At 38.5% G+C, this 24,279-nt stretch overlaps 1 pseudogene; it reads right to left on the reverse strand.

Annotated features, from left to right (window-relative positions):
• Positions 1-861: 861 nt before the first annotated feature.
• Positions 862-10,217, reverse strand: LOC148011773 (ribonuclease TUDOR 1-like; annotated as a pseudogene).
• Between the last annotated feature and the right edge of the window lie 14,062 nt (positions 10,218-24,279).

Genomic DNA, 24,279 nt, shown 5'->3' on the forward strand with positions numbered 1-24,279 from the left:
TTGGGAACCACTATGCCATGTAGAACTAGAGAAAATGAGGCTACAATCACTACTACATTCACTACATCAACCCCTAGGCATTGCATGTTCATGAGCCCCATATTTGTGGCTACTACTGGGCATTCAAAGTTAAGAGCCTTGGGCTTATGGGACACCTACTCATGAAGCTGCAGTGAGATGCTCTCATCAGGACATCATTCATAAGAAGTATCATGTTGCTCATAAGGATGCACATGTTGCTCATAGTAATGATCAAGTGGCTAATGAAATCAAGCACTCTGTTCTGATAATGATGTTGCTCCCCATGTACATACGTGTATACATTTGCATGATGTTTCCCATGTACATAAGGCTGTCTAGATGGTTGTCCATGTATATGACTAGAATGTAGCTCATAAGAATATACATAGTCATTAGATGCATGCTATTGCTAAAAATATTCACAATCATCATATATATGGTGACCATAAGTAGGCACATGATGCTGCCTTTGCACATCTAAACCATGCTCGTGGTCATGGTACTCATAATTTCCATGAGGTTGCCCATGTTGCTGCTCATAATCATGTTGATCCATCCTTTTAATTGTAGCCATTTGAGCAACTTGAGTCGTAAGGGCTGCAAGTTTGTCATTGATTACCTTGGCTTGCATGTTGGTGACTAAGAGGGTTGAGACCAATCGGTCCATCTTAGACATGAACCGATTGTGTTGCTCAATTAGTTGATTGTGGCTTGCAGCTCAAAGAGCTTCTTGTCACCATAGAGTAGCAATCAATGCATTCGTTTGGGAATGCCAAGAGTGAGAAAAAGGAATTGGAATTAGGAGCCACGACTATTTTTTTTGCAGATACTATTGTCTCTTTATTGGTGCATTTTATCCATCAATTCCTTATGTCTTTCTGCATCCCTTGCATCAAGCCACTGGGAAGTGTGGAGCAAAGCTCCACATTCTTGGTCACTAATCTTTCTTTTATCATTGTCCCACTTGTTCCTCCTCTCTGTCGCCTCAAGCATAGTAGCATTCACAGACTTGAATGACTTCGTCTCATAAAGAGTTACACTAAACTTAGTGCTTGTCCCTTGGCCTTTTATTTTTCCACTAGAAGTGTGTTTCTCAACTATAGCAGGGCCATGAAACTCTTATCTCCAGTAGTTGAACTAAGATATTCAGCTGCCTCTTGTCCATGGTCTTCTTCCAGATTAGGTACTTTGATTTGGAAAATGAAACCAAATCTTGATTCTCATAATCTATGTAAAAGACTTCATAGTCCTTTCCTGATTATCCTGGCAAATTTACAACCATTGCCCAGTTCCAAGAAACATCCCCTAAAAACTGTGCCATACCAACACCACCCTTTTTTGGTTGGAAATTCATTGCTGCAAGTGAGTTTTTGGTCACTCTTAAATCTTCCAACTGCATTTGGATACTCAAGACACATGCGTCACTTCCTAACTGAGCATAAAACTTACAACCTCCAAGTACTTCTGTCACATGTACCTTGAGAACTTCTTGCTTAGAGTTGTTAGCATCAGACAAACTAGCAGTATCTACTTCTTGTTGTCCTTCAACATAGTTTTCCCATACCTTTATTAGCTTTTTTAAAGCATTTTGTTCAACCTAAACCAATAAGTGACCTTCTATAGTTCGATAAGTTGAAAATAGAGGATGAAGATTTGCTAGCCCAGCCTCCAAAAGAGAGATAGCCACATTTGTTTTGGACTCCCATAAGGTGCCCAGAAATGTGCCCGTTCTTTCAACTATATCTGCCTCAATATCTACATCCCTCTGTAGTATTTTGCACCTCATAAAAGCTATCGCATCATCTGTATATGGTTCCCCACAGTCCGGGCATCTTACCCTAGACAAAGAGAATGCAATGGCACAAGTTTTTGTTGGTACAAACAGTTTGTAGTGATGCCCACTAAGCATATACTCCACTACAATAGAAAGCCTCTTTTCTCTTTGAGGGAAGGGTAAAAACTGCTCGGCTTTCTGTATCATAGCCTGAGCTTTCTAGTTTGCATTATGATCCCCTAGACAAGAAGTTAGCAGAGTTAGATCATTCATGTGTATTACTAGAGGTTCTCTAGCTGAGTGTACTCGTTTCTTTCCCTTCGTAGCTCTTGATTCAGCTACAAGTAAGGCATCATAGTAATTAGACTGGTCTTCAAAATCACCGTGCTTGACAACCATGGCAAGTGCTCTTACTACCACCATTTCTACAACATCGATGCCATCCGACTATCCTTGAATAGGAATACTAGGAGCTATATCATCAGAGTCCCCCTTGATTGAGGATGCTAAAAATATAGTCCCAAAGTCCATCACTCATGATTCAACTACAACCGGATTAGTGCTTAGTGTAGGCCCATCTGCTGTAGTTACTTTGCAAGAATACTCCATTGCTACATTAATCTCCTATCCTATGAGGTGATTTTGTAAAAATTCCTTCACCTCTCTGGCATAGAAAGCAGGTTTCATCTGAAGCTTTGGATTTCCCATTTTGGGAGCACATATGCTTGACAAGTTCACTCTGCGCTTAGCTAAGGGACTGCCAAAAAGAGCGGCACCATCTACAACCATAATACAATCTCCACTAACAACCTCAATGACCTTTCCTTTAAAATTGTCATCATGAATGGCAGTAGAGTTAGAAGGAGGAGGCACATAATTTGTCCATAGTCGCAACCTTTCTTTTTTTGCTAGCAATTCAATAGACTTTAACTACTGTCTTGCTTCTTCTTCAAGTAATTCGGCACTCCATTCAACAACTTTTTCCAACCCATTCTTAAGCAAATCCTGACCAATATCTATTGCAACGTCACCATTGGTATATATCTATTGCAACGTCACCATTGGTATAGTGAACTAAACAAATCAAGTTGTTGAACTTATCACAACACCCTCTAAAACAATTTGTACATCTCTATGCAAAACTCAAACTTCAGTAAAGTGTTTTGCTTCCCTTGCATAAGGATCTGGTGGAACCTCCACATTGGTTGCAATAGTTGTAGAAGTGGCCAACCTTTGTGTTGACGTCAGATCCACAAATTCCGGCTCCCATTTGTAAGTTTCGTAGCAATATCATCAGAAGCCTGAGTTTCTATATTTAGAATACACCTTCCCATAGATGGAGCCTAAATTCTTGCCACAAAAACTTGCACAAAATGGAAGCTTGGAAGCAAGTATACCCAAACTATGCTTCCATCTCTGGCCTACTCTACAATTGCAGGCAATGCTTTCCCCTTACTTGAGTTGAGCAAACTCATTGCATCAAAGTTTGTTGAATCTTCAAGAGTAGAAGGTTGAAGATCTTGAAAGGAAGCCTTTGCTGCACCAGGTGATTTATCCCATATTCCAACCCCTTTCTGCTTTGTTTGTTCCTCTGCATGTTCCAAATCCGCCAAATAAGGGATGGCCTCACTGTTTTTGGCTTAATTTGTAAAAAGAAAAGGAGAGAGAGACAGGGAATGGAGCAAAACCAAAAGAGCCTCAGCTCTCATTCATTTTCTTCATTATATCACACTAGGTCTACAAGATTGAAAGATAAGAGTAAGTGTTACTATAGATCTAACTAACCAATCATTTGACTATAGTTAGATTAACCCTACACTGACTTATTCAATGACACAGACATGAATAGCTGTATCTAACTGGAGTCAGTCTCACACAGTGACATAAGAGATATGGAATATATGTGAGCTTGATTTCTAACACTCCCCCTCAAGCCCAAACCATCTGCAATACTCCAAGTAGCTGCCTAAAATAAATGAACTTATCTTTTCCAAGTGACTTGGTAAAGATGTCCGCTATACCTGGTCTTCAATCTTCACATGCATCAGGTGAATCTGATCTACTAGTACTTTGATGAAATGTTAATGAACTTCAATGTGTTTCGATCTTGCATGATAGACAAGATTGCTTGCAAGCATAACAGTGCTCAGATTATCACAATACAACTTTACTTTGCTATCCAAGTGTATTCCCAAGTCATTCAGTAACTTCTATAACCAAACAGCTTCACAGGCCGCTAAGGCCGCATGGTACTCAGCTTTTGTACTAGACAATGCAACTGTAGGCTATTTCTTACTTTGCTAACTGATCATGTTGCTGCCCAATCCAAATGCATAGCCACTAGTTGACCTCCTGTCATGGGCACAACCAACCCAATCAACATCAGTATACCGTGTCAAGTCAAGGGGTTTCCCATATGCATAAAACAGCCCAGAGTCAGTCGTACTCTTTATATATCTCATGATTCTCCTGATTGCATCCAAATGTGGCTTGCGAGGCTTCTGCATGAATTGATGAATCAGCCCCACAGCATAACTCAAGTCAGGTCGCGTAATAGTCAGGTAGTTCAAGCTACCTACCATCTATTTGTACATAGTTACATTCTCTATCTCATGTCCAACATCAATCTACAGCTTGACATTTTTCTATAGAGGTGTATCCATAGCATTGCAATCAGCCATACCATACTTCTATAACATGTCATGAGCATACTACTTCTGTAGCAGCCATATGCCTTGAGGTTTCAACACTACCTCAATTCCCAAAAAATATTTCAGCTCACCAAGATCTTTGACTTTGAATTCAACTTGTAAACATGACTTTATTTAAGCAATCTTGTTTTCATAATCTCCAGTAATATCAAGTCATTGACATAGGCAACCAAAAACACATAGCCATCATATCTGTCTTCTTCATAAACAAACTATGATCTGCATCACCCAATTTAAACCCATGCCGTTGTAAATAGTTTCTAATTTGAGCATTCCAAGCTCTCGGTGCCTGTTTCAATCCATATAATGCCTTTTTCAACCTGCATACATATGCTAGAAAATCTGGATGCACATAGCCTTCAGGCTGCTCCATATAAACTTCCTCTTGCAACCCATTCAGAAAGGCATATAAACTTCCTCCAACTCACCATTCAAAAAGGCATTTTTCACATCCATCTACCATAACTTCTAGTCTTTAGCTACTGTCAATGCAATGACAGTTCTAACTATTGCCATCTTTGCCACAGGGCTGAAAGTTTCCTCATAATCTAGACCATATTGCTTCGCATACCCTTTTGCGACTAGCCTGGTCTTATAGCATTCCAATGGCCCATCTAATTTGCACTTAACCTTGTACACCCACTTTCAACCAACATGGATTTTTCCATCAGACAATTGCACCAAATTCCATGTTCCGTTTTCAGCCAAAGCTGAATACTCCTCATCCATGGCAGCATGCTAGTCTTCATCTGCAACTGCCTCATCAGACTTAGTGGGTTCTTTAAAAATTTTCTCCTTTGTCATATAAGCATAGTGACAGGCTGAATATCTAGTGTAAGTCAACCTATCAAAATGGCTTCCTAATTCTCTCAGACCTCTGATCTATGGCTCACTCTGAGCCTGCCTCTCATGAGGCAGCACATAACGATTCTGCCTAGTACTTGGTATCATGACAGACGGAATCCCCAACTCACTGTCCAAGCTATCAGTGTTGAACGACTCATAACCTACAGTAAGTGGTCCTATTACATCCTCAAACACTTTTTCTTTTCCCTTATCTGCTCTCTTTCTCACTGACATGTCTATGTCAGTGGACATAGAAGTGCGACTATGCAATTGTCCCGACCAAGGACTCACTATAGATGATATATCACCTGTCTAACCGCTCATGGAAGTACTAACTACAGGGGTATTTTTAGCATTACTCATATTGGCTGATTCATTAGTAGGTATTGCAACTAAATTCCCATACCAGGAAGCTAACTCATCAAAGACAACATCTCTGCTTATCAATGTCTCTTGTGTAGATGGCACATAGCACTTATAGGCCTTCCGGTCCTGTGCATACCCCAAAAACACACTCTTTACTGCCTTAGGATCCAATTTCTTCCTCTTTTCATCTAGTATATGCACATATGCAATGCTGCCAAATACCTTCAAGTGCAAAATGTCAGGCTTATGACCATACAACCTCTCATAAGGTGTAACATCATGAATCCCTATTGTAGGGGTTTGATTCAGCAAATAGATAGTAGGCATCACTCCTTCTCGGCCCAATAACCATTTGGCAGACTCTTCTCATTCAACATAGCTCTAGTTGATTCCATCAGGACCCCATTTTTCCTCTTTGCAACACTGTTTTGCTGCGGCATATAGCTGCAAGTTAATTGTCATGTGATCCCATATTTAGCAAGATACCTATCAAAGTAATTAGAGACATATTCTTCACCTTCATTTGATCGTAGACATGAAATTTGACAGTGTAACTCATTTTCAACGTGCTTTTTGAAGTCTTTTGAATGCATCAAACACATCATCTTTATGCTTTAGAATGTAAATCCAAGTGTACCTACTGAAATCATCAATGAAAGATACATAGTAGCATGCACCTCCAAACGAAGCATTATGCGATGGACCCCAAACATCAGAGTGCACCAGTTGTAAGGGTCACGGGCTATTCTTTGCATGCCTCATGAATGGAAATTGTGCTTGCTTTCCAAACTGACATGCAAGGCATACATGACCAAAATCATTGTACTTGAATTTGGGCAATCCAAGTACCACTTCCTTTTGTTGCCTAGATTTCAGTTTTTGTACATTGACATGGCCAATCCTCTTGTGCCAAATCTCAACATCTTGAATAGAACTCTCATCATGTGCAAACATGGCTGCTTTAAGTTCTGGAATGGTCGCATCCAAGGTAAACATCCTGCCATCCCTTCTACCTTTGGTAATTAATTTGCAGCCATTTCCCTACTCTTCAATGAAGCATCCATCTTTATTGAACCTCACCTGCAGATTTTGTTTTGCCACATCTGACCCATAGACAAAAGATTCTTGGTTATTGATGGTATATGCAATACATCATGCAGGCTTTTCTTCTTACCATTAGGCATCATCAACGGAACAACTCCTGTGTGTTGTGTGTCATCCCTAGTACGAACATAACCATGTGAGCGTGCAACCATTTCATCAAACCACTCTCCATGAGGTGTCATGTGGTTTGAAGCTCCAGAGTGTACCATCTCTCATCTCTGTTCTGTCTAGGTGCATTCTTGGACACATACTGCATGGCAAACAATCTATCAACCTACTCATCATGAGCATTGCCAGAAGATGCATAGTGCCCATGTTGTTTTCCCTTTGCCTTCATATCTCCCTGCTTCTTGTAAGAATCCTTTGCAATGTTCCCATACCTACCACAGTAATGACAGTCCTTGTCTATGTTTGACTGATCATTCGACTGCCATAATCTAGATCCACCATCTCTACCTCGGGTTGATCTCCCCCTGCCTCTATCTTATAATTATAAGAATATAGGAGCATATAGGCCCCAAGTGAAGAGAGTTCAAGGTCAAAATTGGGGACAAAGAAAGATAGCAAGGACTAATAATGTCAATAACTTTGTCCCTGCCCAAGGTAATGGCCGCAATCTCCGTTGTTTCCACTGCAATGAGCTCGGTCATTTCAAAAGGCAATGTCCCAAGCTTGGTGGAGGACAACATCAAGCTCCTTTCCAAGGAACGGCCCGTGGCCAAGGAGCCACCACCCGAGGTAGAGGAAGAATCGCCTGTATTGCCAACAGGGAAATGTGCGAAGAAGAAGATGCAGTCTCATGTCAGTTGGACAGCTTGATGATGCAGGTTATCATGTATCTTTTGGAGACTCAGCATGGAAGATCACTCGTGGCAAACTTGTGATTGCGAGAGGTGCCAAGGCTGGCAGCCTCTATCCCTTGATTGTATCAACTTCTTCCCTTGATCATGTTTTGTCTATGGGTTCTATCCCACATGTATCTCTTTGGCATGCCCATTTGGGCCATATGTCTTTGAAGGGAATGAAAATGATTTCTGGTTTGCAGTACTTACCGCCCCTTGATTATGCATGTTTTGATTCATGTAAGCATTGTCTTTATGGCAGGCAGACTAGGTCCATGCATAAAAAGTCTGATAGGCCACGCATGAGTGAGCCCTTGGCATTGGTACATTTGGATGTTTGTAGGCCCATGCCTTGTCAGTCTATGGGTGGTGCCAAGTATTTTGTTACTTTCATAGATGATTTTTCATAGAAAGTTTGCACTTGTGACACATGCACGTAAGATTCAGCTAAAACAGTAGTTCAACAACATGTCTAGGAATGGCAAGAACATCCATGCATATATGAGAGAGGTTAAGACCATAGTTGACTAGCTTGCCACCATTGGATCATAGGTATCTGAGGATGATATGATTGCTGTCACTTTGAATGGACTTTGCAAGGAATACAAAGCATTCAATACATCTATATCTATTAGAGTTGAACCCCCTAACTAGGATGAGTTAGTTGCTTTGATGTTGCATGAGGAGGTAGAGCTTGGATTGAATACAAGTACTAGTGCATCTCACAGTAGAGACATTGTTTTGTACTCTAGCTGGTGTGGTAGAGGTGACAAAGGCCATAGCTCGTTTTAAGGTCGTGGTTATACTTGAAAGACTTATGGACATCATCAACAGAGTAATTGGCATGGCACAAATACATACATAATGAAAACCAGTGTAGCACCTTGCATGCTCTCTCAATCCATAGCTTATGATCCCTTTTCTGATCATTGGTTGGGTTCTTCTCAGGCAATTGAGGTTCAGCCTCATCACTTGTACATAGATCCCAATAACCTTTGCACACTAAAAATTTCTTCATCTTGAATTTCCACAAGGAAAATTTCTTATTATCCAACTTCTCTCCAACAATCTGGGTAATATTGTCGGTGCCCTGTGCATTAGCGATGGTGCAGTAGACTATGTCTGACTTCCTGCAAGCCAACAAGTGTGCCTGACTCAATGCAGTTCTTGACTATTTATGATAGTTTTTTGCAACAAATTTACTATCAAAACCATGGTATTTCAGCCCTTTCATTGCTCAAAAACATCCACAAACATGTGGTCCCACTTGTAGGTACATCTGTCAACAAATATGCTATGTAGTTGCTCCAAGTCTGCAGCATGCAGCCTTACTACTAGGGTACACACATGCAGTCTGAAAATTGTAAACTGTTAGTGACCAACAGCTTATTCAAAACCAAAACTGAGTCATATACATGTCATACATGTCCCAAACCTTCATAGACATCTACTAGTGCATGTAGCAGTCCAAACATAACTATACATGCACAAATCAATGCATAAACACCAAATATAAGTATCAAACCTCCTATTCACAAATTGCATTCAACAAATGCTCAGTAAAACCAAGTCTATCCAGCTCCAAAATAGCCTCAAATCATGTCACACATTTACGTTGAAGTGATAGGTTCAATACATGAGCATTCGGGTAACCATATGCATTCTGTCTTCGTGAATCCAAATCATATATTGCATTTACAATTAGCAACTAGTGAAGACAATGTCATTGTAGTAATTAGCCTTAACTTGTAGCTTTCATGAGCACTCAATGTTCATCTCAATCCTGAGAGACTTCAACAGACATATCCCATGTCATACATATGACAAATGCCAACCAAATGTTATGTAATGCTTCAGTAATATACAATGCCCGCAGCCCACAGTCAATGACAGTTTCCAACCATTAAAAAATTCTCGATTTGAATATTTTCAATATAAAACTTCAGCTCCAATGCATGGCATCAAGTACATATGACTTCCCAGCATATACCTATGCTCCAATGGTACTCATGGGCAAGTTTGAGAGCTCCATACTCATATCAGAGATGCATACATATTGTGAAATGCCAATATATAGCAGGCCCCTGTTCATGTTAGATCTGCAACCAGTCCTTTCAGCTCCCATGTGAGCTCTTAACTAGACAATGATGCTTCCATGCCTTCATATGCTTCTAGAGGGTTCACCCAAGCTCTAATACCATGTAAAAAGAGAAGGAGAGAGACAAGGAATGGAGCAAAACTGCCGACAACTTCAATTGCCAGGTTCAGTTGATCCATATATAGAGAACCAAACTCTATGTTGATTGGTGGTACAATGTAGTCAACCACCATGCTGATCCAATTTAGGGGCAATCACAAAAGACAAGGTTATGGTCTTCTCAGGGGGGGCCCGCCCTGGACGTAATCAACCACCATGCTGATCCAATTTAGGGGCAATCACATAAGACAAGGTTATGGTCTTCTTAGGGGGGGCCCGCCCTGGACGTTGCCCATTAGTAGAGAGTCTCCCAAAGGGTTTCCCTTGACAATGCCTCTAAGCCATTGAGTCGCCATGCCACCTGAGGTTGGAGTTGTTGATGATGATGACAATGTTGATGATGGTGATGAGAGAGACAGAGAAAGGGAAAGAGAGAAACTGTGAAATAGAGGAGGATGAAAGGAATAGAGGAGTAAGAAAAAACGCAGTAAGGAAAAATCAAACCTATAGAGAACACACAAGAAAGAGGGGAAAAATAGGACAAACAAAGCATATTGAGCCAAGATTTGCATGCGAAGGGGAGAACATAGACACGTAGAGAGAGAGAGATCCTTCACATCCAGGAAGGCAAATGAGGTAACTAGATTGGGGCCAAGTTCTGGGAGGTCATGTGCACTGAGCATGAGCCCGACCCCATGGGCACCTACCATGGTGACTCTGAGACTCCGCTTGAGCACATCACTATCTACTACAATGAGTCATATCTCTACAGGCCGCTAAGTCCCCAGTGTTGTGCTTATGGACCTAGAGCTAGGCACCATGGAGAGTGTGGGGATCAGGCCTATGACCAGATCTTTAGCCCTGCTTTTGTGATTGGGCCATAGATCTTGCTACCTCAACCTTGGAAAGAAAAGTGGATGGTCCCAAATCCTCTAGTTTAGAACCTCCTCGCTAGTAGTACCATTGTAGGATTGCACTGAAACTCCACAACCAGACGCTCCCTCATCATGCTCAAAAGAGGCAGTTCTAGGGAAAGAAGTAAAAAGACCTACTACAAATAGCGTAGCTTGCACTAATCCTAATCCTTACCCTTGTTTTTGTGGACCACACCATAGTGATTGGGTACTCTAGACATTCAGGATGAAGTGAGAAAAACCATGGAAACACCCATTTTCAAGGGAGGAGCAAGGTCTAAGAGATATGAGGAGATATTGACTTGGTACTCCATGGGAAATCCAAAAGGGAGCTTGCAGGGAAGAAAGAAAAGACCGCTTTTCAAAATTAATTGGGACTAAAGCCCTCACTAACTCATATGAGTCCTTCTTCATAGGTTTACCTTTTAATTTGACTAGGGATTGAAAACAAATTGCCATTTTTATCCTCTTGCCTCCAATTTGTCCAAGCCTCCTGCCATAGCTTGTGTGGTCTCAAGAAAGTTGCCATCCCCCTGTGGTACTCCATCACTGCTCCTTACAACTCCTGTCCTTGTTGTACTTATCTGAACTAGGGCTTTTTTGTAAAATGTAAGTATACGTGAGGAAAGAGAAGGAAGAAAGGACCAAATACCTAATCTCCAAAACCAATTGTAATGAAGGAGACCTAGGAGAGAGAAAGAGAGAAGGGAGAGACTGCAGAGAGAGGAAAGAGAAAGAGGAAGAAGAAGAGAGAGAAATACTAGTAGAAGAGAGAGATGCAGGAAGAGAGAGAGAAAGAGAAGGGAAGCCATGAAAGATGGAAGGAAGGGCAAAAGAGAGACTTGATTATTGATAACTGCTACCCTGATTGGGTCTCTCAAAATCTTAAATACCTCGTCAATATATTTGGGTATTCCCATGCTAACCCATGTCCTACCCCCTCTATCCCCACTCTTTTGCAGTTCCACATGGAGAACTTCTTGATAGGAAAAGGATATTGGGATTTGACAATGGGTGTTGAAGTTGAACTCAAGCTCCTAAAGAGGAATCCTACAGCTGATAAGAGATGGTCACACCAAGCTTGGATGGAAAGAGCTCGAAGGGTGTTACACTGTGTATCTGAGATGCAATGGTGATGCAGATAATGAATTGCAAGTCACCCACCAAATTCTTGGAACATTTTGGTGCGCTATTATGGTACGACGACTAGTGCTCGTAAGATATAGATGAAGCAAAAATTCAATAATATGGACAGAAAAGGTAGGTTTATTTAGGACTATGTCACTGAAATCAAGACCATTACGGACCAGTTATCGTCCATTGGCACACAAGTGGAGGATGAAGACATGGTTGCAGTTGCATTAAATGGCTTGGGGCCTGTATATAAATCCTTTGATACTTCCATATCTGTGTAGGCTAAAATGCCCGATTTTAATGAGCTTGTGGCATTGCTCATTCATGAGGAAGTCAAACTGGGATTGGCTACTGGTTCTAGCAACTTTAAGAGTAAGGATGTTATCTTTTAATCGAATCAACATGGTCGTGGCAGCTGTGGTAGGGGATTTTCTCTTAGAAAAGTAGCACCATAGAATATGTCTTATGGCAGTAATGCCCAACAGGGTGCAAATGCACAAGGAGGTGACAATTTTAGAGCCAAGGGAAAATCTAGCTCTAGGGGTAGAGGCTCCTGGTGACAGCCACAACATGTCTTTGACAATCCTAACAAGGATAAGGATTGTCATTACTGTGCCAAGTATAGACACATTGACAAGGACTGCTGGAAGAAGTAGGGCAATCAAAAGGGCAACCAGCATGGACATTATGCATCATCTAGCCATATAGAGGATGATTCCACATTTAGGTTGTTTGCCATGATTTATGTGTAGAACATGGTTGCTAAGAAGACAAATACAGATGATGTTTGGTATATTGATTTGGGAGCATCAAATCATATGACACCTCATGGTGACTAGTTCACAGATATGGTGCCTGGACAAGAATGGTTATGTATACACAGGTGACGATATGTAGCATAGCATTGAGAACAAAGGCATAATACCTCTAGTGATTCATGATGGCAAGAAGAAAAACCTGCATGATGTGTTGCATGTCCAATCTATTATGAATAATTTGATGTCTCTGGGTCTCAGATGACTGAGCAGAATTTGACAACACCTAGAAACAATGCCTAACATTGCAAAAACTTTTAGCAAAATTGTACACAATTGGCACATTGTTACCAACTTTTCACATCAATTTAATGCAGATGCCGTCAAGATTTTGTCTTTGGAGGACATGTCTCTACAGTCCGGCAAGTGGAAAATCCTAGTTCAAAGGAGTTTTGTGCTAGAGGGTGGACTTAGGAAAATACCCGGTAGAATTCAATAGTTTTATCTAATTAGAAGGGATTAAAATTTTGGCTTAGATGATCATTTGATCTTTCTTCCCATAAAGAATATATTAACAAATCCAAATGAGTCGTTTTTGAAAGGTTAGAGATGGTTGAGTGTACAGTTGAGTACGACTTAGCAAAAGCAAAAGATATGAATTCAATAGCATATATTAGACAAGTGATCTTGATCATTGATGATGATCGTAGATAGGAGTAGTTGAATTGATTTTTTTTTTCACCGCATCACACATAGGATAGACATTGGGATATGGTAGGGAGAAAGTTGTATTTCCAGGATGATCACATTAAAGATTAAAGGGGGGGGGGGGGGTGGGCGCAAGTAAAAAAAACAAAGTCAATGCTAGTGTGGACAAGGAGAGTCACTACTCTACATGCCAAGTATATGAGACATCTTCGAGTAAGTGGAGTTAATGACATGGATATAACAATTAGTGGACCAGAATTAATGTAACAAGATACTAACATGGTTACTTATCCATGAAGAAATAAATGCAAATCAATATTGAGTTGTAGTGATCATCCATGCACTTGCCACCAATTTGATGTGCAACTTAGAGACTGGAATATGGAGAAAAAGGGCGGCCACTTGCATTATTATTTATAAATGTATTTACAATAAAAACATGCAATAAAAGGGTCAATTGTTGGTGGAAGAGGATTAGGAAGGGGAGAGGAAGCCCAAAGGGTGCCAATTGGAGAAGAGGAAGGGGAGGAGTTAGTGGGAAGTTGGAGAGTCATGATTAAGAAGAAGGGGGGCACCATCGTATAAGGGAAAAAGAGAAAACGAATGGGGATGAAGAGGGTGCCATATTGAACGCCATGATGCCATCAATTGGAGAAGAGGGAGGGAGATAGGAAGCTCCCCAAGCCATCAAACTAAGAAGGGAACAAGAAAATTGTAGTAGAAGAAGAGCAAGAGAGGAGCATTGAAGCCAATGGCTTATTGGAAGCCATCGCCCTTCTCCTTCTACCCCCATTTTGGAGCTTCAATGTACCCCCTCCTTCTGAAGTGATAAAGTAGGAGAATTCTCTGTTGCTTTCCAATTGCTCTACTTCACTCTTGATTCTGTAGACAAATGATGGAGATATTGCATTACTCTCCTCCCCTCTCTTATAAAACCATGAAGGCTAAGCTTTTAAGCTTAGACTTAATCAAGATTAAGTCTTAAAAGAGTTACAAGTGGCTATTCCCATGACAACAATGCAATTGGCCAATGGATCTCTCAGGAGAGGAAAAATGATGAGCTTAGCATTGGGAACAACTGGATAGACTCCCCTTTATTGGATTGCAAAGGACACGGCTTCCAAAGATGCAATTGTGATTCTCGTACTTTACATAAGTGCCTTAACTCATTTAACAAAAAAAAGTAAATTTGCATAAATATTTCTTTGGTTTGTAATTTTTATAAAATATATTTGAACCTCAATTTCAACTTTGGATAGTTTTTAGAATTTATGTAGGTCTGATTTTTATTTTAAAAATAAAAAAAGTTAAAATTGCTTTAAAATGGCTTAAAATGGTATATATAAATTTTTTCTAAAATATTTAGTTAAACAATTATAATATGTGATATTTTTTTGATAAAGTATGTACCGCTTAAAGTATTTTAATTTTTTAAAGAATTTTTGGAAGATTTTTACTATGTCTTAAAAATAAAAATAGTTATTTTGGATGAACATTAGAGTATTTTTTAATAAAAATCATGTTTTTAATTCAACAAAAATTAGGATATTCTATAGAAAACCTAAGAATATATTTTTGGATGTTTCATGAAATTTTATTAGGGTTAGAGAAAAGGAAACTTTATTTGATGTTATTACTTTGAACATTATTAATATAAAATATGATGTGTCTAACTTTATGTAAATTAAAAGTGTTGATGAGGCATTAAGTTATACCAATATTGGACAATGGAAATTCTCATAAATAAAATTAGAGTTTATGGGTTTTACAATGTTAACTTGATTTGATAATAAAAGGGATTAGACAGAACTATTGGATTTATGCTTGGAAGTTAATTTCCGAAGGGACAAAAATCCTAGGTTTTAGTATTCAGTACATAGATAGAGACGAAGTGCAAAAATCCTAGGTTTTAGTATTCAGTACATAGATAGAGACGAAGTGCAAAAATATGCAAGTTTATTGAGTTTTTGATATTAGATTAGTTGGACTACTATGAATGAGTGTCGTAAGTATTGAGGAATGCTAGGATAAATCATAGAAATTAGTTATCAATATCACCTATTCAGTGCAACAAGTCCTAGGAATTGGCTTGACAACGTAGTTAAAAGTGGCTTGGTCGTTAGAATTTTTAGGTCCATTTTAACAAGCATGGTTGCTTCATTAAAGAGTTCGGTAATGGCTACAAATTGATTGCTCATGGTCATAGACATGACAGGATGTTTGCATTAGATGCCACTTTACCATAGCTGAAATTAGCAATGTTTGCTCATGGTTCAAGCACAGTCAAGGACCTAGAAATATGGTATAAGAGAGTGGGGCATGTAAATATTCAATGGCTAAAATTGATGCAGAAGAGACAACTTATTACTGGCTTACTGAAGTTTACCTACATTAATCTTAGCCATGTATGTGATGCCTATCAATTTGGTACAATCACGATTGCCTTTTGTCAGCAGGCATGTACACAACAGCATGAGACCCTTGCAGTTAGTCCATTCTGATGTGTGGGGGCCAGCCCATAATACATCTATGGGAAGCTCTAGATACTATGTGACCTTCATTCATGACTTTAGCCGCTATACTTGGGTTTATATACTGAAAGCAAAGGATGAGGTGCATAGATGATTTTAAGAGCCAACGTATACTTTCATGTTATAGAATATGTGGCGAAACTTGTATTTTAGACTTTCGAAAGTGTGGCGATTTGTTCTCTAAACCAAATATATCCTATAATTTGTTGGCGAATATTTTTTATGAAAATAATAAAGATAAAAGGTTTAAAGTGTTATTTTTAAACTCAATATGGTAAAGTTTTCTCAATAATAACGTAGAAAAAACATTGAATGAAAGATAATTCAACCAATGACCGTGTTATTGCAAAAAAAATAGTACAACTAAAGCAAGGTAAATCAAGTCAATACACATTGATTAAAGCTCAACTTTCTTGTGAGCAAATACCTATAAATAATGTATTGATAAGCAATAGTGCAACATTCACTTGGATTGTCTATACAAAAGCTTCACCATTCAGGTTGATTACACAAAGTGCAACTTGATTATCTTAGGCTTGCCATCCATCAGTACTACTAGGAACTTCATCATTTTCATGTAGTTTTGTTGTTGTTGATGATGATACTGATGTCAACCCTGTGTTGATATCCAATTGATTTTGCTAAGTATTGACTGATATCCAATATGCCAAAGCTCGTTCATACGGAAAGTTCTCTATTGAGTACTGATGGGAAACATACAATCTCATGCAAGTATCTAAGTTTGTACTTGTTGCGCACCTTGTTTTTTAAAAATGCCATAACATTAAACATTCTTTCATCCTCCACGAATCCTAAAATTATTGTTTGAGACAAGTCAACAACTCGAAAATATTCAGGGATACGATCTTGGAGAACTTGACTCATGCTCAACCTGTTCCATAATCAAGTAATTGCACCTGATTTTGTAGGCTCTTCAAGTTCTGTAAATTGATGCCACATGGTCTCTCCAAAGCATTGTGATTGTTGCAAAAGTTTATCTCCATCTATTACTGAGAAGGTTGCATCAGACCCTTGTAATTGTAATATTTTCCCAAAGTGATCTTTAAGAACATGAACTATTTTCTTGAAATCTACTTGAAGAGCACACATGTCTCGCCCATGGTTCCAAAATTGTGGATAAACTATTGACATTGCCTCCAATAGTTCATCTCTTGGAAACCATTCTCTTATTTCCTGTGACACAGACTGTGCTACTTGAGCTAATGTGATTTTAACACTTTCCACTACATTAGTAAAAGTTTCCATCTTTACAGGCTGTCTTTAACAAGTTGTCCTCGAACTCGCTTCTTGGAGACATAAAGATGTACCAACTTTGAATGTACTTTGATGCATACTGTACCATTTCTTTTTATCTTTAAAAAGCTCTTGCTAGGTTCTAATTGAAAGTTCATGATCTCATGCCATCTTTTGAATCTCTCCTCGTGCAAAGGATGATTCATATCTACATAAAAAGAATCTAATGCCAATCATATCATCTTTTGAATATTGCTATATTCAGTCATATATATTGTTCTCTTTTCATCAAGCTTCACAAGGACATTAAGCTCCGCAAGTAGAGGAACAATTCCTATAAAATAAAGATACAAAATATTAGATATCAAACTAGAAAAAAAAAGTACAAGCAGTATGTTCACTCCAAAAACATTGAAATACCTATCAATGTAAGTAATGTCTCTACATCTGTCAAAGCTGTTAAAAGCTCTAATGCCTTGTCAGTCTTCTTCGACTTTTGAGCTGCCAATCTATCCATGACTCCTACTAAAGATGGGTACTCCTCTAATAGTCTCCTAGCTGGCAAGTACAAGCTAATCCACCTTGTATTCACATGCTTTAATAAATTTCTACCCTATGTTAAACCCTTTGCCATCTCTTGGAACTTTAAATATTGTTTGGAACTCCTACAAAAAAAACTACTAGATGTACTGACCAATTGCTCCACCTTTGCAACACTATCAAACTCATCAACTATTTTATAGGCCAAGTTCATTCTATGTGCCATACAATGAATTCCTAACATGAAAGGCGATATAGAAGTTTGTATGTGGACACAAATTCCTGAGCGATGGCCTTGCATAACTGTTGCTCCATCAACTCCCACACAAATTAGTTTTTTTGCAATCTCAACCCTTGATAATTGCAACATACTCATCAAGCTTTCTTCAACTAACAAGAACATAATCTCTATTATGGCATCTTTTAGCATTTTGTTTATTGTAAGAAAATATGCATGACAAACATGATTTTCCACAATATAAATAGTCATGCAAACCCAACTAGTATTATCTCTAGATATGGCCTCATCTAGCGAGAGAGCAAAAAATTGAGAAGATTTGATTTTTTTCTCTCAAATCTTGCTTGACAACCTTATCTAATGCTTCTGCCAAATCCCATCCACTACTGTGTGACCAATGCGATTGTGGAAAATTATCAATAGGAAATTGTGACAAGAATTCCTTATACTTGGGATAGTCCACCATTGGTCTTCCTCGCCTTAAGATATAAAAAACAGTCTGCACGTTTAAAAAAAAAGCCATTACAATTTGATATTACACATAATATAAAATATATTATAAATATATTAATAATTATAAATGATAAAAAAATACCTTCAATTGCAGGATTTTACTTTGCAAGGTCTTATCTTGCATTTTTCAAACATGTTGTTAATTGATAACTTCTCACGTTGTGCTTGGTCAAGCAAATGTTTCTCATATAGTCCTGCATTCTTTAGATGTAGACACTCCTCACTAGACTTCCATCTTACTTGACTTAGTTCTTGCCCATCAACAATGGTTTTTTCATATACCTTTCCTGCATGCTTTTGTATAGTGTCAATTTTGAGCTGAAGTGTGAAATCAGTTCCCCTTTTCCATGAGCAACAAATACATCGAGCGTTTTTTGGAGTAGAATCATCTATTGGTATAACTGGCTCAATGAATGGAAATTTACTAACCCAATCTAGCTGAAATGTACGCTTTGTAAGGCTCCAAATTCTTTTATTTTTCTTCTCGCTAGCTTGTGTGCTTTTCAGGGAACTTGACATCTCTTCTTCATTTGTTTGTATAGGTTGACATGGAGCATTTTGTACAGTTGGTGTAACTTGTGTTTCAACTACCCCAACACTAGTAGTGGCACAAATTTGTTGATCTCTTGCTATTTGATATGGTGTTTCATTCTCACTATTTGCTTCATTTCCAAGAATAGATGCATCTTGTTGATTTGTTGATGTCTGTGAATCATTAATAACATTTGTGGTTGCATAGGTATTTAATGGATTATTGAAAAATGTTGCAATATCTCCCTTTGAAACCTCACAATTTTTTTGTTTCTTTAATCTACCCATGCCTGTAGAAAAACACATAAAATAATACCTAAGATTTTGTTTCTTCACAATGCTACTACAAAATTATATCAACTTTTAAAGAATACCAGTTGCACATAAATCCAAATATAACTTGAAAATCAAAGAAGCATACAAAAAATTACCAGTTAACTACAACTCACAAAAGATTGGTTTCAAGATTTTAGATTAAAGTAACTTGTTTGCAAGAACGAACACACACACACACACACACACACACACACACACACACACACACACACACACACACACACACACACACACACACACACACACACACACACACACACACACACACACACACACACACACACACACACACACACACACACACACACACAGAGTGTCATGCACACACACATATGATCACATAATACATTTTATACCAATTGCACATAAATCCAAATATAACTTGGAATTTAAAGAAACATATAAACCATGGTTCATTACCAACTTAACCACGACCCATAAAAGATTGGTTTCAAGCCTTTAAATTAAATAACCTTGCTTGCAACAAGGAACAATACCCCTAAATGTGTGCACATACACATCCTTGCACATTTTGTACCAGTTGCACATAAAACAAAATATAGCTTGAAATTGAAAGAAACATATAGACCATTACAAACTTAACTACGACCCATAAAATATTGGTTTCAAGATTTTAGATTAAAGCACCTTATTTGCAAGGAATAACACACACACACACACACACACACACACACACACACACACACACACACACACACACACACACACACACACACACACACACACACACACACACACACACACACACACACACACACACACACACACACACACACACACACAGAGTGTCATGCACACACACATATGATCACATAATACATTTTATACCAATTGCACATAAATCCAAATATAACTTGGAATTTAAAGAAACATATAAACCATGGTTCATTACCAACTTAACCACGACCCATAAAAGATTGGTTTCAAGCCTTTAAATTAAATAACCTTGCTTGCAACAAGGAACAATACCCCTAAATGTGTGCACATACACATCCTTGCACATTTTGTACCAGTTGCACATAAAACAAAATATAGCTTGAAATTGAAAGAAACATATAGACCATTACAAACTTAACTACGACCCATAAAATATTGGTTTCAAGATTTTAGATTAAAGCACCTTATTTGCAAGGAATAACACACACACACACACACACACACACACACACACACACACACACACACACACACACACACACACACACACACACACACACACACAGAGTGTCATGCACACACACATATGATCACATAATACATTTTATACCAATTGCACATAAATCCAAATATAACTTGGAATTTAAAGAAACATATAAACCATGGTTCATTACCAACTTAACCACGACCCATAAAAGATTGGTTTCAAGCCTTTAAATTAAATAACCTTGCTTGCAACAAGGAACAATACCCCTAAATGTGTGCACATACACATCCTTGCACATTTTGTACCAGTTGCACATAAAACAAAATATAGCTTGAAATTGAAAGAAACATATAGACCATTACAAACTTAACTACGACCCATAAAATATTGGTTTCAAGATTTTAGATTAAAGCACCTTATTTGCAAGGAATAACACACACACACACACACACACACACACACACACACACACACACACACACACACACACACACACACACACACACACACACAGAGTGTCATGCACACACACATATGATCACATAATACATTTTATACCAATTGCACATAAATCCAAATACAACTTGGAATTTAAAGAAACATATAAACCATGGTTCATTACCAACTTAACCACGACCCATAAAAGATTGGTTTCAAGCCTTTAAATTAAATAACCTTGCTTGCAACAAGGAACAATACCCCTAAATGTGTGCACATACACATCCTTGCACATTTTGTACCAGTTGCACATAAAACAAAATATAGCTTGAAATTGAAAGAAACATATAGACCATTACAAACTTAACTACGACCCATAAAATATTGGTTTCAAGATTTTAGATTAAAGCACCTTATTTGCAAGGAATAACACACACACACACACACACACACACACACACACACACACACACACACACACACACACACACACACACACACACACACACACACACACACACACACACACACACACACACACACACACACACACACACACACACACACACACACAGAGTGTCATGCACACACACATATGATCACATAATACATTTTATACCAATTGCACATAAATCCAAATATAACTTGGAATTTAAAGAAACATATAAACCATGGTTCATTACCAACTTAACCACGACCCATAAAAGATTGGTTTCAAGCCTTTAAATTAAATAACCTTGCTTGCAACAAGGAACAATACCCCTAAATGTGTGCACATACACATCCTTGCACATTTTGTACCAGTTGCACATAAAACAAAATATAGCTTGAAATTGAAAGAAACATATAGACCATTACAAACTTAACTACGACCCATAAAATATTGGTTTCAAGATTTTAGATTAAAGCACCTTATTTGCAAGGAATAACACACACACACACACACACACACACACACACACACACACACACACACACACACACACACACACACACACACACACACACACACACACACACACACACACACACACACACACACACACACACACACACACACACACACACACACACACACACACACACACACACACACACACACACACACACACATAGAGTGTCATGCACACACACATATGATCACATAATACATTTTATACCAATTGCACATAAATCCAAATATAACTTGGAATTTAAAGAAACATATAAACCATGGTTCATTACCAACTTAACCACGACCCATAAAAGATTGGTTTCAAGCCTTTAAATTAAATAACCTTGCTTGCAACAAGGAACAATACCCCTAAATGTGTGCACATACACATCCTTGCACATTTTGTACCAGTTGCACATAAAACAAAATACAGCTTGAAATTGAAAGAAACATATAGACCATTACAAACTTAACTACGACCCATAAAATATTGGTTTCAAGATTTTAGATTAAAGCACCTTATTTGCAAGGAATAACACACACACACACACACACACACACACACACACACACACACACACACACACACACACATGCATGTACACGTACATCGTTGCACATTTTTAAAAACCTTACTAAATAATGACACTAGTTCAATGGAGATAAAATGCGATGTGGTTGATAATATGATATCCAAGTTTATCATGGAATTAATTGCAAAGTAGCTATCAAAGGTTCATAAAAATCTCTCAGTGGTTCTAGTGACTATGAAATTTTCTAAGTGTTACCTTTATTAAGTGCATTATGATAAGCATTGTGGTCTATTATGTAAATATCAAGATATGATTATTCACCCTTAGAAACCTTGTGTATACATTAGAATACTCATGAGTCACCAATGTTTCACATTTGCTAATAACTAGAAACAATTTATAATATAAAATCTGCACCATGATATAAAACATGACACATTGCAAATAGTGAATTTCAAAACTTGAAAAAACTATCAATCATACAAAACAAATTGTGAATGAGACATAGACATGAAATCTTGGAATAATTACTCATAAAAATTAAAAGCACTTAACTAACTTAATCTATAGGCATAAATTACGAGTTCCATTCCATAGAGTATAGAGTTTTACAAAGTTGCCAATCTTTTCAAGACATGTTTGGATTCACAAGTCATGAAAACTCCAAAATTTGATAGATTGTTTTACAAAATGCAAGTAGAGACTGTAAGAGTTGGGTTACTCAAAAGGGGTGAGCTAAGATAGGACCAAGCTCTACAAGGGGTCTTTGTGCCTTTGCAGGATCAATCCCACACTCTACCCTCAAAAAGTCATCGAGGTCTGCAAAGGATATACGTGCAACCTTGTCATCTACCAACATGCGATCACTTGCCTTTAACTCTATCAGATGCATGATCATTTCATCTGGGGCATCCCTTGGCTTCTTGCACAACCACAAGTTTTGGCCTAGGTGCCAAAACTCAACAAGACAGATAATGAGCCAGCCAATTGCATACACATCTGACTCCTTGATATAGGCAGATTGGCACAGTGGGTCATAGATCTCAGCTGCAATCCAAGGTCTTCTTCTCCTTTCCAACTCTCCTTTCCGCCAATGCTCATCTATGAGGTGCATGGGATCATTTGGACCACCATAATTGATTGCCAATCTTGTCATGCCAGAAATGAGCATTAGACCCCAGTCTATGATGCCAACCCTAGGGATGTTCTCTTTGGTAAAGTCTAGTACCATGTTCTCGGCATAAAGAATAAATGGATGATGCCGACACTATGCACAACCTTCATCCCATCCACTAGTGCATGAATAATGTTTGGCATATTATTGATAATGCCCACAATCCTAGATTTCTCCTCTACATTGGGCACCTTGTTAGGATTAGGGCTGAATCCCACTGATGGCTTGCGCAAGCGCTCAATTATTCTTCTATATCTACATTCCTTGAAAGGACCCCACATCAATACATCATTCAATGTATCACCATTGAATAAGGGGAAGACCGTTACCCAAGGGGGCTCAAAAGTGAAGGCAATGCATCGCACAATCGATGCATTGACCTTTTGCATCCCACGCTCCACTTGAAACTGTTGTAGCTTGGCATTATTAGAGCCCTTGTAAATTTTGGCACAAAATTTCAAATTTGAAGGAAAATAACTAATGTTATCTATTGTGGCTTCCACACACTGCCCAAAGGAGCCTACACCGATGTCTTTGCCTAGCTTGATTACATCAAAAGGAATGCCAATTGTTGGCACACATTGGTGATTCCTCAATGTTTGCCACATAGTTCTTGCCCTCGACGGATCATTTTGCTGTCTTGTGGAACCAAGACTAGGACTTGCACCTATTGTAGTCTTCAAACCCTTTGGTAGAGAGGAGGCACCAGACAAGTCCTTT

This window comes from Lygodium microphyllum, chromosome 28, assembly GCF_053477565.2.
Source record: "Lygodium microphyllum isolate KBCC chromosome 28, Lygodium_microphyllum_v1.1.10, whole genome shotgun sequence".
Classification (NCBI taxonomy): Eukaryota; Viridiplantae; Streptophyta; class Polypodiopsida; order Schizaeales; family Lygodiaceae; genus Lygodium; species Lygodium microphyllum.